This window comes from Salvelinus alpinus, chromosome 11 (genome assembly GCF_045679555.1).
Source record: "Salvelinus alpinus chromosome 11, SLU_Salpinus.1, whole genome shotgun sequence".
In the NCBI taxonomy this organism is placed as follows: Eukaryota; Metazoa; Chordata; class Actinopteri; order Salmoniformes; family Salmonidae; genus Salvelinus; species Salvelinus alpinus.
The window spans coordinates 15,740,825-15,753,266 of NC_092096.1; the positions used below are offsets into that span (position 1 = coordinate 15,740,825).

General features: G+C 45.1%; 1 protein-coding gene and 1 long non-coding RNA gene across 4 annotated transcripts in view; one reads left to right on the top strand and one right to left on the bottom strand.

The window, feature by feature from the left end:
• Positions 1–12,442, top strand: part of LOC139533617 (mucin-19-like) — a 61,812-nt gene that overhangs the window by 29,643 nt on the left and 19,727 nt on the right. The window lies entirely within an intron of this gene.
• On the bottom strand, positions 187–6,020 carry LOC139533616 (uncharacterized). The gene is made up of 2 exons (XR_011666827.1): positions 5,863–6,020; positions 187–3,936 (listed from the first exon to the last, which is right to left on the bottom strand). It is a non-coding gene; the product is annotated as an uncharacterized lncRNA (long non-coding RNA).

Below are 12,442 nucleotides of genomic sequence, written 5' to 3' on the forward strand. Positions count from 1 at the left end.
ATTGTTGTGTCACTGTCACGAATCCCGCCGAAGATGGTTCCTCTTCCTGTTCGGGCGGCGCTCGCCAGCCTACTAGCTGCCACCAATCCCCTTTTCTGTTTCAGTTAGTTTTGTCTGATTAGTATCACCTGTTTGTTTGGGTTTTGTGCTATTTAAACCCGGTATGCCCGCCTGCTTTTGTGCGGCCTTGTTTTTCTGTTCATGTGTGTGGATTTATGTGGATTCCTTTTTCCAGACGGTTTCGTCCTGTTTGTTGGACTTGGTTATTTATGCGCCCTTGTGTTTGGCGTGACCGTTACTCTGTTCCTGGAATAAAGACCCACGTTTGAACTAACTCTGCTCTCTGCGCCTGACTCCTCCACCCACTACTCCTAGAAGCCGTGATAGTCACAATACAAAATGCCTCTGATGACGTAATGATCAAACAAGCTGCCACTAGTGAAATGAAGGATCATTAGCTGATTGAACTACAAGGTGAACGGTAAGTACGCCTGTCTGCCTGTTTATCGGATAGATGAGGGGATAGACAGTTTTATTGAGCACCAGTTATAGCTAGGCTATTAGGCATGAATAATTGAATAAAGTTGTTAAATTTTAAAGAATATCTTGTCCCAAACAATTATTTCAACTCAGAACTGAATTTGATGAAATTAAATAAGAGACAGTAATAGCCTGAAAAACACCTCCCCAAATACTAAACAAAGATGTTTCTGTGGCTCTTTTTATAGATTTTAATTGTGCTGAAAGCCACTTCCTATTCCAAGTATTCAAGACTAGAAGGAGCATTCTGATTAGAATACTGCAGACCAGTGAATGATGAATAGGAGGCCCAACCTGAATGGGTCTGGAGGACCAAGGTCCACCGGTGTTCCGCTACTCTGTCCTTCTAACAGAGTGCTGCTGGAGAGAGAAGGAGTCAGCCAGGCCCCAGTGATGGCCTCCTCTTTCAGGCCCTCAGCGTTCCCCTCCCTGCATGTTGTACCTCGGGCTCCCCATTCTGATGAAATCTGGCCCAAGAGGCCCACAGAAAGAGGAGAGACCTCCAGTCCCTAGTTCCTGTCCAGGATGGATGTCGTGAGTCTCCCGGTTGGTTTAACAGCAGCAGCTCCCAGCTGCCTGCCAAAACCAACAGACGCAGGCGCAACAAGGAGCTCTCCTTCACTGAGGTTCTGAAGAACTACAAGCTTCTACCTGACTCCCGGCCCAGCAGCCCAGAGAGCCTGCACCAGCATGAGGTGATACCTAGAATCCCTGTCAGCATCACTAGACCTGATGCGAGGCCTAGCAACCCTCGACGCCCCACTAGACGGCCTGTTAGCCCCGTTGGTCTGGTCCAGCCTGACTTACAGCCATCAAGACCTGAGGGGAAGCCTAGCAACCCTCGGCGCCCCGCTAGACGACCTGTTAGCCCCGTTGGCCTGGTCCAGCCTGACTTACAGCCTTCCAAACCTGAGGGGAAGCATAGCAACCCTCGGCGCCCCACTAGACGGCCTGTTAGCCCCGTTGGCCTGGTCCAGCACGATGTACAGCCTTCCAAACCTGAGGGGAGGCCAAGCAACCCTCGGCCCCCCAATAGACGGCCTGTTAGCCCCGTTGGCCTGGTCCAACCTGACGTACAGCCTTCCAGACCTGAGGGGAGGCCTAGCAAACCTCGGCGCACCACTAGGAGAAAAGGTAGGGCCAGTAATCCTGTTTGTCCCATTATGCTTGAGTCCCAACCTACCAGTTCTGTGAGCATCACTACCAGCACTGTGGACCTGGTCCAGCCTGAGTCCCGTCCTACCTGCCCTCTGACCCTGGAGGAGCTGGCCCTTTCAGATTCATGCAGCTTCAGCAACAATGTGTTTGTTCTCTCCATGCCGAAAGCTGCTCAGCCAGAGGAGGCTGCCAGAGGGACCAGCAGCCCACCCAAGGACATCATCAGGCCTGAGGCCTTCGTCCAGACAGGACCCCTGCTGGCCAGGAGAGCCCAGAGGGATGCTCCTCCTCCAAAGAAGGTCCCCAAACCCCCGGTGGACCCCCGGCTAAAACTGCTGCCCTCCCTGGGCCAGGGAAACGTGTCCCTTGTCAGTGCCAATGCCTGGGATGAAAGGACCAAGAAGAGAAAAAAAGGTTAGCACTTCACTTTGTGCAATGACACATTTTGTCTATTGAATATATTGTCAATATTGTATAATGTATGTTTATGCTGATGTACGACCAGGAAGGTGATTTTCCTGTTTTTAACCATTCATAAATTAATGACTAATAAATGAATGTAACCTGATGTAATGTAATTTTAAGGAGTCAGAGTCCAGAGGTCTAGCCTGGGCCTGAGGCATATCCCCCGTGACCTAGAGCTGGCCATGATGAGGCCCCGTCTGGTCAAGTCGGCCGTTCCCTCCCAGCAGCCCTACCAGCCGTGGGACGACGAGGACGAGGTGGACATCTACGCCCTGAGGAGAACCGCCTACATGTGCCCCATGTACGACCAGGAGAGCAGCGGCAGGGGCAACAAGATGGTGGCAGTGGAGGCCCTGGACAACATTCCTTTCAGAAGGAAGATCACCTTATGTCATTTCATGGGGGGGCCGCAGGGTCATGCTGCCAAAAGACTACTAAACCCACTCCCCTCAATTTCCACAACATCCCCCCTTTGTCCCTGACAGCGAAGAACAGGACACACACAGAGAGACAGAGTGGATACCAACAGGGCCATCATAGGGACAGAGACCCTCTCAGTTGAGGTTAGGAATGTCAGCTACTAAAAGGCTTCTATAGACCATCTCTGTAGCAAGAGAACCTCCAGTGATCAAACTGGGCTGTCCTCTACCACCCTCACCTCTACTTCCCGAAGAGACACTCCAAGAGGACCGCTGCACCCTGCCTCCCCTCCCCACTACTCCCCAAAGAGGACCGCTGCACCCTGCCTCCCATCCCATCACCACTACTCCCCCAAGAGGACCACTGCACCCTACCTCTCGTCCCATCACCTGTACTCCCCCAAGAGGACTACAGTCTCTCTTATCTCTAGATCAGTGTTGGGGTCAATTCAATGTCAATACAGTCAATTCAGGAAGTAAACTGACATTTTCTCATAGAGAGGCATTGAAGAAAATTGGAATTGGACTTTCAGTTTACTTCCTGAATTGTAAAGGAATTGACCCCAACCCTAATCTAAATAAACTACTAGATCTCTATGATGACAGTGTCTCAGAAAGACTATAATCCTGTTACTGTCCAGGAGCTTGTCTTTACATTTCCCTGAAATATTACAGAAATAAAAACAAAAGCGTTGAAGAAAATACTATCTTTGGAGTTTTGAGTGACTGTTTCACCTAGTAGTCCATCACATTGTAACGTTGTTCCTTCTAACAGAATGACTGTTTCACCTAGTAGTCCATCACATAGTAATGTTGTTCCTTCAACCAAAGTTCTCTAATAAGACACTAAAGAAGAAGAAACCAAAAAGCCCTTTCATGGTTTTAGAACGGTTGTCCAAAGAAGCACAACTTTGGTGGTTGTGTTTGAAAGTCATCGAGCATGGAGTCAGTCAACAGTTCTCTGTGATTGTAAACTCAACAAGCATGGAGTCAGTCAACAGCTCTCTGTGATTGTAAAGTCATCAAGCATGGAGTCAGTCAACAGCTCTCTGTGATTGTAAAGTCATCAAGCATGGAGTCAGTCAACAGCTTATTCCTCTCAGTCCATCAGCCAAAATGATCAATATCATAACTTAAGTCATATTGATTGATGAAGATAATGCAAACAGCAGCAGGCATGCTAAGTTCAGGCATTCTGGAACATTCCAGGGAGATTCCGAATCAGAGGGGGGCGGGGTTCAGGCTAGGTAGCTGTCTGTCATCGGAAGACCAGCATGGAGGCAGTGAGACAGGTGAGGAAGAAAGAGACAGACGGGTAGATCTGCGATGCTCCTCCACACTCCTTGGCATGTTCCTGTAATCAATAGTTAACACACACAGTTACAGCCAGTGGTATAATGAAAACGTGTTATTGCACAAGGAGAAGTGCTAACCTTTCTTGCCCTTCTTCTTGGTCCACCCATCACATGAAATAACTATGAAAACTATGAAATAACACATTTGGAATCATGTAGTAACCAAAAAAAAACTGGTAAACAAATCAAAACATATTTTATACTTTTGATTCTTCAAAGTAGCCACCCTTAGCCTTGATGACAGCTTCGCACAATCTTGGCATTCTCTCAACCAGCATCATGAGGTAGTCACCTGGAATGCTTTTCCAACAGTCTTGAAGAAGTTCCCAAATATAATGAGCACTTCCTGGCTGCTTTTCCTGCGGTCCAGCTCATCCCAAACCATCTCAATTAAGTTGAGGTTGTGTGATTGTGGAGGTCAGGTCATCTGATGCAGCATTCCATCACTCTCCTTCTTGGTCAAATAGCCCTTTCACAGCCTGGAGGTGTGTTGGGTTATTGTTCTGTTGACAGTCCCACTAAGCGCAAACCAGATGGGATGGCGTAACGCTGCTGGTTAAGTGTGCCTTGAATTCTAAATAAATCACTGACAGTGTCACCAGCAAAGCTCCCCCACACCATCACACTTCCTCCTCCATGCTTCACGGTGAGAACCACACATGAAGAGATCATCCGTTCACCTACTCTGCGTCTCACAAAGACACAACGGTTGGAACCAAAAATCTCAAATTTGGACCCATCAGACCAAAGGACAGATTTCCACCGGTCTAATGTGCATTGCTCGTGTTTCTTGGCCCAAGAAAGTCTCTTCTTATTGGTGTCCTTTAGTAGTGGTTTCTTTGCAGCAATTCAACCATGATGGCCTGATTCACACAGTCTCCTCTGAAGAGTTGATGTTGAGATGTGTCTGTTACTTGAACTCTGAAGCATTTATTTGTGCTGCAATCTGAGGTGCAGTTAATTGCAGATTTCTGAGGCTGGTAATTCTAATGAAATTAACCTTTGCAGCAGAGGGAACTCTGGGTCTTCCTTTCCTGTGACGGTCCTCATGAGAGCCAGTTTCATCATAGCGCTCAATGGATTTTGCCACTGCACTTGAAGAAACTTTCAAAGTTCTTGAAATGTTCTGTATTGACTGACCTTCATGTCTTAAAGTAATGATGGACTGTTGTTTCTCTTTGCATATTTGAGCTGTTCTTGACATAATATGGACTTGGTCTTTTACCAAATAGGGCTATCTTCTGTATACCAATCCTACCTTGTCACAACACAACTGATTGGCTAAAACGCATTAAGGAAAGAAATGTACTTTTAAAAAGGCACACCTCTTAATTAAAATGCATTCCAGGTGACTACCTCATGAAGCTGGTTGAGAGAATTCCAAGAGTGTGCAAAGCTTTATACAGTGGTAGGAGACAGGTAAGGGCGGGACTGAGACAGGTAATGACGGACTGAACGTAGTTATGTAGAGCACCTCAAGATAAAAACGTAATATTCAATATCGGCAAGTTAGACTAAATATTAGCACTACACAATCTGGTGGGTGATAACCTTCAATCTGGATAATAACACAAAACAAATGTTAAGACTAGAGAAATGTATCGACAAATATTACTAAAAAAAGCAACACTCAAACATGACGGAGTGTAAGACAGCGGAACCTATTTCAAAACAAAAACGTGACTCTTCTAGACACAGACGATTTAATATTTTCACCACCGGGAATGGTAAAGGTCGAAACCGATCTGTTAAAATCAATAAATGACAAACTGGGTATACTTGAATTAGTGAATAAGGAACAAGCTAAAAGGGACAGTCAATAAGATTGAAACTGAAGTGAATGAACTTAAAAAGGAGAACATCGTTCTGAGCGAAGCCTTACTTGACATACAGACTAGATCCATGAGAGAGAATCTGCTACTTACAGGTATCCAAGAGAAAGGAGAAGTTCCTGAATCTGTAGTTACAGAGTTCCTCCTTACAGCGCTTCAGATTCCACGCCAAGTTATGGACAAAATCCAAGTCGAACGTGTACACTGCTTCAGACAGAGGGCAGAGGTATGAACGCCCAATCGTTGACAAATTTGCTTCCTATAAAGATTAAATAATGTTTAAAAGACTGGTTAAAAGACCAAAATTGGCATGAATGACCAGTTCCCGAAGGAAATTGCAGAACGGCGTCTAGTTCTGTATCCTATTAAAGGAAAATAGATGAAAAGGGAAACGAGTAGCTCTCGTCGTCGATAAACTATATATTGATAACCAGTTGTTCAGAGACACAAAGACTACTCCATGGCTATTATAAAAATTAAAGTTCTTATAGATGAGGAAAATAATGAAACACAATTCTAGCCCGGTTATGGATTGTAATAATACAATAACAAATATGGCTTTTCTATATATCTTCAAATATAACTAATTGGAACACAAAAGCACTAATTCAACATGGTGAAGATAAAAACTCAGTCAACAGAAGGCACAGTATGTGTGGATGGTGGGGTGTGTGTTTTTCTTATGTTTGGGAAAGTGTGGCGTCGAGTGAGAAAGGAAATGATTGCATATCCCAGAACCAATGTATTGCTGTGAGCGGGGGTGTGAGAGCTTTCAATGTTGTTCAGATGATGGATATACTTTTTATAATAAATTATACGTCTTATTTATTTATTGTCCTATCATGGTGGAACAGTGTTTTCAAATAAATTATACATTTCATTTATTTATGATCCTATCATGGGGAACATTTCTTTAATAAAATAAATTATCTTAAAAGATAAAAGAGATGCATAGACACAGAACTCCCCAGGGAGTGAAAGAGATCAGAGACTAGTCAGACATTCCACTATAAATCAACTTGGGGAGTGGACATTTACTGCTGAGCCTTCAGATAACACTGAAACTATGTATGTATAGCTGTGGATGCATGGGCTTGGTCTCATGAGTAGAAGGTAATGACGTAGGTAGAGACATCACTAAGGCTGGACTTCGGGTTTAATAAAAGAACTTGGGCCCTTTTCTATTTTGCAGAACTTACTCGGAAACATGAGTGCTATGTTCCTGTTGTCAACTTCTGTCTGCAATTGTTAATAAATGAATGTTTGATTTACTTAAAAATATTGTCTGAATGCTAATTTCACCAATGATTGACCAGGAACGAACCCCAACATATCCCACAACTGTTGCGAAGGAGTAAAAGATGTTAGGGACAATATAGGATGATTCACAATAATTATTTGCTAATATAATAATTGCTTGCAATAATGTAATTTTGGTAATGGCGAGACTGGTGAGAGGTAAAATCCTTTGCATAAATTGCCTACATTACTACAAATATTAATAGCTAATTATAGAAAAAAAATAAACAGTATTTAAAAAATAAATATATTTTTTGATGGCAATATATAATACAAATCGAGGTGAGGGCGATGAAAATGCATTTGGCGGTTGATCTACTTCTGTTCTGTAAATGGCACTGTGTGCTCTTTTCCAAGGACGGATACCAGTCTTTTCAGGGCTATGGGATACGGAGGGGGGTCGGGGGTGGTCTGCCGGGCATTGGGATGACATCCCAACTCGGGATGAGGAGGGCTTTTAGCGGGTGGAATAGTGGGGACCAATTAGAGGTTTACTTAGTAGCAATGCAAATATCATGGTACAGCTATATAGACAATCATTGGTTGCAATAAGGAGAAGTTTATCTTTAATCGTATGTTAACAAGAAATTTGGGGAGTGGTTGAAAAATGAGTTTTAATGACTCCAACCTAAATGTATGTAAACTTCCGACTTCAACTGTATAATTGTAGATTAGAAAATTAGGTCAAGACAACACAAAATATTTAAATTAATATAATTATTTTACCAACATTGACTATTTTCATTCAGCTGTATTTTGTACCTGAGTGGGCTCAAACAGGGCTGGCCATCATTCTTTGAAGTCCTTCACAGGAAGGGCCTGAACGACATCTTATATCAATATGAGAAGGTCTTTGCCATTTTGGCACTCACAATGTTGTGGATGCCACGTATTTGTACTTGAATGCAGCCTGATCCCTACGGAAATAAGAAAAAAATCAATTAATTTTTTGTGTATACATAAGCTTTAACATGTTATTACTTGTGTAACCTTTATTTAACTAGGCAAGTCAGTTAAGAACAAATTCTTATTTACAATGACAGCCAATGGGGGAAGAGTTGGTGAACTGCCTTGCTGCTTGTTGGCAGTACGGATTCGATCCAGCAACCTTTTGGTTAATGGCCCAACGCTCTAGGCTACCTGCTGCCCCCATATGCTATCTCATTCTAAAATAAGGAAGACACATTGTCAACACCTGCCTGGGAGACAACGCATTGAGATAAACACTAACAGGGCCCTATGAAATTGTTATTTTCCCCCCAAATGATGTTTTATTTTTCAGAATTCCGTGATAACTTTTTGTTGCTTAACGTGTTCAATCCATTTGGTTGATTTAAAAATACAGTATATAAAATACCCGTCCAGCATCACTACTCTGGACGGCTCTGACTTAGAATATGTGGATAACTACAAATACCTAGGTGTCTGTTTAGACTGTAAACTCTCCTTCCAGACTCACATTAATCATCTCCAATCCAAAATTAAATATAGAATAGGCTTCCTATTTTGCAACAAAGCATCCTTCACTCATGCTGCCAAACATACCCTCGTAAAACTGACCAAACGATCCGGCGACATCATTTATAAAATAGCCTCCAACACTCTACTCAACAAATTGGATGCGGTCCATCACAGTGCCATCCGTTTTGTCACCAAAGCCCCATATACTACCCAACACTGCGACCTGTACGCTCTCGTTGGCTGGCCCTCGCTTTACTCTCGTCGCCAAACACACTGGCTCCAGGTCATCTACAAGTCTCTGCTAGGTCAAATCAAATCAAATCAAATCAAATTTTATTAGTCACATACACATGGTTAGCAGATGTTAATGCGAGTGTAGCGAAATGCTTGTGCTTCTAGTTCCGACAATGCAGTAATAACCAACAAGTAATCTAACCTAACAATTCCACAACTACTACCTTATACACACACACAAGTGTAAAGGGATAAAGAATATGTACATAAAGATATATGAATGAGTGGTGGTACAGAACGGCATGGCAAGATGCAGTAGATGGTATAGAGTACGGTATATACATATGAGATGAGTACTGTAGGGTATGTAAACATAAAGTGGCATAGTTTAAAGTGGCTAGTGGTACATGTATTACATAAGATGGCAAGATGCAGTAGATGATATAGAGTACAGTATATACATATACATATGAGATGGGTAATGTAGGGTATGTAAACATTATATTAAGTGGCATTGTTTAAAGTGGCTAGTGGTACATTTTTACATAATTTCCATCAATTCCCATTTTTAAAGTGGCTGGAGTTGAGTCAGTATGTTGGCAGCGGCCGCTAAATGTTAGTGGTGGCTGTTTAACAGTCTGATGGCCTTGAGATAGAAGCTGTTTTTCAGTCTCTCGGTCCCTGCTTTGATGCACCTGTACTGACCTCGCCTTCTGGATGATAGCGGGGTGAACAGGCAGTGGCTTGGGTGGTTGTTGTCCTTGATGATCTTTATGGCCTTCCTGTGACATCGGGTGGTGTAGGTGTCCTGGAGGGCAGGTAGTTTGCCCCCGGTGGTGCGTTCTGCAGACCTCACTACCCTCTGGAGAGCCTTACGGTTGTGGGCGGAGCAGTTGTCGTACCAGGCGGTGATACAGCCCGACAGGATGCTCTCGATTGTGCATCTGTAGAAGTTTGTGAGTGCTTTTGGTGACAAGCCGAATTTCTTCAGCCTCCTGAGGTTGAAGAGGCGCTGCTGCACCTTCTTCACAACGCTGTCTGTGTGGGTGGACCAATTCAATTTGTCCGTGATGTGTACACCGAGGAACTTAAAACTTTCCACCTTCTCCACTACTGACCCGTCGATGTGGATAGGGGGGAGCTCCCTCTGCTGTTTCCTGAAGTCCACAATCATCTCCTTTGTTTTGTTGACGTTGAGTGTGAGGTTATTTTCCTGACACCACACTCCGAGGGCCCTCACCTCCTCCCTGTAGGCCGTCTCGTCGTTGTTGGTAATCAAGCCTACCACTGTAGTGTCGTCCGCAAACTTGATGATTGAGTTGGAGGCGTGCATGGCCACGCAGTCGTGGGTGAACAGGGAGTACAGGAGAGGGCTCAGAACGCACCCTTGTGGGGCCCCAGTGTTGAGGATCAGCGGGGTGGAGATGTTGTTACCTACCCTCACCACCTGGGGGCGGCCCGTCAGGAAGTCCAGGACCCAGTTGCACAGGGCAGGGTCGAGGCCCAGGGTCTCGAGCTTGATGACGAGTTTGGAGGGTACTATGGTGTTGAATGCTGAGCTGTAGTCGATGAACAGCATTCTCACATAGGTATTCCTCTTGTCCAGATGGGTTAGGGCAGTGTGCAGTGTGGTTGCGATTGCGTCGTCTGTGGACCTATTGGGTCGGTAAGCAAATTGGAGTGGGTCTAGGGTGTCCGGTAGGGTGGAGGTGATATGGTCCTTGACTAGTCTCTCAAAGCACTTCATGATGACGGAAGTGAGTGCTACGGGGCGGTAGTCGTTTAGCTCAGTTACCTTAGCTTTCTTGGGAACAGGAACAATGGTGGCCCTCTTGAAGCATGTGGGAACAGCAGACTGGGCTAAGGATTGATTGAATATGTCCGTAAACACACCAGCCAGCTGGTCTGCGCATGCTCTGAGGACGCGGCTGGGAATGCCGTCTGGGCCTGCAGCCTTGCGAGGGTTAACACGTTTAAATGTTTTACTCACCTCGGCTGCAGTGAAGGAGAGCCCGCAGGTTTTGGTAGTGGGCCGTGTCAGTGGCACTGTATTATCCTCAAAGCGGGCAAAAAAGGTATTTAGCCTGTCTGGGAGCAAGACATCCTGATCCGCAACGGGGCTGCTTTTCTTTTTGTAATCCGTGATAGACTGTAGACCCTGCCACATACCCCTTGTGTCTGAGCTGTTGAATTGCGATTCAATTTTGTCTCTGTACTGGGACTTAGCCTGTTTGATAGCCTTGCGGAGAGAATAGCTACACTGTGTGTATTCGGTCATGTTTCCGGTCACCTTGCCCTGGTTAAAAGCAGTGGTTCGCGCTTTCAGTTTCACGCGAATGCTGCCGTTAATCCACGGTTTCTGGTTTGGGAATGTTTTAATCGTTGCTCTGGGTACGACATCGTCAATGCACTTCCTAATGAACTCGCTCACCGAATCTGCATATTCATCATTGTTGTTGTTGGACGCCGTGCGGAACATATTCCAATCCGCGTGATCAAAGCAGTCTTGAAGCGTGGATTCAGATTGGTCGGACCAGCGTTGAACAGACCTGAGCGCGGGAGCTTGTAGTTTTAATTTCTGTTTGTAGGCTGGAATCAACAAAATGGAGTCGTGGTCAGCTTTTCCGAAAGGAGGGCGGGGGAGGGCCTTATATGCGTCGCGGAAGTTAGTATAACAATGGTCCAGAGTTCTGCCAGCCCTGGTCGGACAATCGATGTGCTGATAGAATTTAGGGAGTTTTGTTTTTAGATTAGCCTTGTTAAAATCCCCAGCTACGATGAATGCAGCCTCAGGGTGTGTGGTTTCCAGTTTACAGAGAGTCAGATAGAGTTCGTTCAGGGCCATCGATGTGTCTGCTTGGGGGGGAATATATACGGCTGTGATTATGACCGAAGTGAATTCCCTTGGTAGATAATGCGGTCTACATTTGATTGTGAGGAGTTCTAGATCAGGTGAACAGAATGACTTTAGTTCCTGAGTGTTGTTATGATGGTCACACCACGTCTCGTTAATCATGAGGCATACCCCCCCGCCCCTCTTCTTACCAGAAAGATGTATGTTTCTGTCTGCGCGATGCGTGAAGAAACCAGCTGGCTGCACCGACTCCGTTAGCGTCTTTTCAGTTAGCCATGTTTCCGTGAAGCAGAGCACGTTGCAATCCCTGATGTCTCTCTCGAATGTTACCCGTGCTCGGATTTCATCGACCTTATTCTCAAGAGACTGGACATTGGCGAGTAGTATGCTAGGGAGTGGAGCGCGATGTGCTCGTCTCCGAAGCCTGACCAGGAGACCGCTACGTTTGCCCCTTTTTCGGCGTCGTGTAGCTTCGCCGGCTGGGATCAGGTCCATTGTATTGGGTGGAAGGCAAGACACTGGATCCGTTTCGGGAAAGTCATATTCCTGGTAGGAAGGGTGGTTAGTTGACGTTAATCGTATATTCAGTAGTTCCTCCCGGCTGTATGTAATGAAACTTAAGATCACCCGGGGTACCAATGTAAGAAATAACACATAGAAAAACAAAATACTGCATATTTTCCAAGGAACGCGAAGCGAGGCAGCCATCCTGTTCGGCGCCGGAAGTTCTGTTCTGTGTCGTGAATAAGTGAACAACAAGAAGGTTTCTGCAAGGACAGGTGTAGTTAGATAGCTAGGTGTAGTTAGCTTGCTAGCTACATATTG